Source organism: Octopus bimaculoides, chromosome 27 (genome assembly GCF_001194135.2).
Source record: "Octopus bimaculoides isolate UCB-OBI-ISO-001 chromosome 27, ASM119413v2, whole genome shotgun sequence".
NCBI classification, from domain to species: domain Eukaryota; kingdom Metazoa; phylum Mollusca; class Cephalopoda; order Octopoda; family Octopodidae; genus Octopus; species Octopus bimaculoides.
In genome coordinates this window covers 5148538-5151554 of record NC_069007.1, presented here as the reverse complement: position 1 = coordinate 5151554, position 3017 = coordinate 5148538, and the positions used below count along the sequence as shown (strand labels likewise).

The 3017-nt window shown below is 38.6% G+C and overlaps 1 protein-coding gene across 2 annotated transcripts in view; it reads left to right on the top strand.

Moving 5' to 3' along the window:
• The first annotated feature begins 1396 nt into the window (after positions 1-1396).
• LOC106873021 (coiled-coil-helix-coiled-coil-helix domain-containing protein 5) overlaps positions 1397-3017 on the top strand; it is a 9615-nt gene continuing 7994 nt past the window's right edge. Inside the window, exon 1 of one of the 2 annotated variants that reach the window (XM_014920223.2) lies at positions 1397-1511. The gene's annotated coding sequence lies outside the window, so the exon portion shown is untranslated. Of the gene's footprint in view, positions 1521-3017 lie in introns of both variants that reach the window. The other variant, XM_014920222.2, reaches the window with a different exon arrangement.

The following is a 3017-nucleotide window of genomic DNA, read 5'->3' as shown; positions in this document are numbered from 1 at the left end:
TCAGTTCCACGAAGACAAAAGATCCTTGCTATTATTTTAATTTAATTTTTTTTTGAAAGGTTTAATAAAAAATAACAACTAATTAATCAATAATGTATTCATCCTTGTTGTTTACAATTTCTTCTCAACGTTCAACAAGATTTTCAATACCTCGATGGTAGAAATCACCTTATTTCGACTCGAAAAATTGATCCAACCAAGCTCTCAATTCTGCATCAGTGTTGAACGAAACTCCATGCATAGCATTTGAAAGAGATTGAAAAAGGTGGAAATCCATTGGTGCCAAATCAGGAGAGTATGGCGGGTGTGGCAGCACTTCCCAGCCATGCGTTTGAATGACTTCCTTGGTCATATTGGCGATATGAAGGCCAGCTTTGTCGTGCAGCAGAAGAACTCCATGCTGCCGATTAGGTCTTTTCTCTTGAATAGCTGTGTTGAGTCATTCCATCTGTTGAACATCGAGTTCTGCGTTGACCGTTTGGTTCCGTTCAAGCAATTCATAATGGATAATCCCTTCCCAGTCCCACCATACGCACATCATTTTATGCGGATGAAAATCTTGTTTCATGCATGGTGTCGCTTGTTTACCGGTGCTAAGCCATTCCTTACGCTGCTTCATATTGGTGTACAGGCACCATTTTTCATTGCCAGTGACGATTCAGTAAAGAAATCATTGCTTGTGTCCATGAGTTGAGCAATGACGAGCAAGCAAACCAGTGGAGATTGTGGTTCATTGATTTTTAAAAGGGTTTACCCTTTTATTACCATATTTCTTTTGAAATACACAGCCTTTGAGTCAGTTACTTTTGAAATTAATTAAGAATTTGGTAAAATAAATATGTCAGTATTAAATTGGTGTTTGAAATATAAATTAGGAAATTTTGATGGAAGGTTTGAATTTAAATCACTTTAAAACACAGAATTTAAATCATAGAATGAAAGACAGTTTCAGGTAAGTTGGTATCCAAAAAGGTTAAATAAATATAGAAAAATACAACACACTCCACTCATATTTTGTATTGAGTTCTACATATGAATGAAAAGTAAATACGTGTGTGTGTGCAGGAATGTACACACACACATACACACACATATATATACACACACATATATATATATATACATACATACATACACATATATACGTGCGAATATACACGAACACATGCACACGCAAATATATATACACACACAGGTATACATATACACACTTACGTATACATACAAACACATACACAAACACACGCAAATATATACCCAAAATACATATACACACACACAACACATAGTTCTTGCTGGAACATTAGAATGCATCTCTTTGCACAGCACTGAAAGCTTATTTTGTCATTAAAATAATATTCGAATCTTATTATCTCCCTTATTTTCCTCATTCCAGAATCTCTGGAAAATATTTTCAAAAGGGAAATATTTTAATGATTCACCGTCATCATGGCGTTGTTTGGCGGAAAACATCACGTTTAACCCAAAGTCATTGACATTTAACCTTCTTTGTAAGTTTGGTGAGTGCTTTATTGGGCATTTTATTTATTCTGTACGCATATTTTTATACATTAATTGGCATTTTTTGTTACTACCAGCATTTGACCCATAATACGGGTAATAATCATGTAGTGAAGCAGTTCAGATCAGTAGTGAAATTATATTTTGGCAGGATTAATTCTTCAGTGCCACCTTTGAAGATAATCTTGGCTTTAGAACGTTTTTATGCATGATGGAAAAAAAGAAATGATGGTAAAAAAAATGAATATATGAGCTGAGATACGAGGACTGTTTATATTACGATCTTGGACATGTCTTAATCTTTTACTCTTTTACTTGTTTCAGTCATTTGACTGCGGCCATGCTGGAGCACCGCCTTTAGTCGAATCAAATCGACCCCAAGACTTATTCTTTGTAAGCCTAGTACTTATTCTATCGGTCTGTTTTTGCCGAACCGCTAATTTACGGGAACGTAAAAACACTAGCATCGGTTGTCAAGCGATTTTGGGGGACAAACACAGACACACAAACATACACACACACACACATACATATATATACGACGGGCTTCTTTCAGTTTCCATCTACCAAATCCACTCACAAGGCTTTGGTCGGCCTGAGGCTATAGTAGAAGACACTTGCCCAAGGTGCCACGCAGTGGGACTGAAGCCGAGACCATGTGGCTGGTAAGCAAGCTACGGACATGTTTTACTAACAATAATGATTTCAAATTTTAGCACAAGGCCAGCAATTTCGGGAGAGGGGTTAAGTCACTTGTATCGACCCCAGTGCTCAACTGGTAGTTTCATCCGGTAATATTCAAGAGTGGTCCCGGTGCGCGCACTCGCGCAAGCTAGTCGTGACTAGTCGATCCTACAACGACCATCTAGCCCGGACGTGCATACGCGCAAAGCATGTAAACAAAGTAAATAAAACACAGTAAATAATTTTTCCAGGGTGTATTTTGGTGTCACGTCTATTTCAGTAATCCCATTGTACGACGCACTCCAACAATCAGAATATATAGTCGTCCCTGGCTTGATAAATTTTTTTAATAAGTGGTAGAAGAGTTCCAGAAGAACCGTCAGGTACAAAATATCGACTAGTTAGCGCGAGTGCGCGCACCGGGACCACTCTTCTGGAATAGTACCGTTTCATCCCCGATAGGATGAAAGGAAAAGTCAACCTCGTCGGAATTTGAACTCTGAATGTAAAGACGGACGAAATGCCGCCAAACATTTTGTCCGGCTTGCTAACAGTTCTGCCAGTTTGTCGCCTTTACTGTAACAATAATACAGACAGACCTTACATTCGTGTATATATATAGGCGCAGAGGTGGCTGTGTGGTAAGTAGCTTGCTTACCAACCACATGGTTCCGGGTTTCAATCCCACTGCGTGGCACCTTGGGCAAGTGTCTTCTACTATAGCCTCGGGCCGACCAAAGCCTTGTGAGTGGATTTAGTGGACGGAAACTGAAAGAAGCCCGTCGCATATATGTATATATATATATATATAT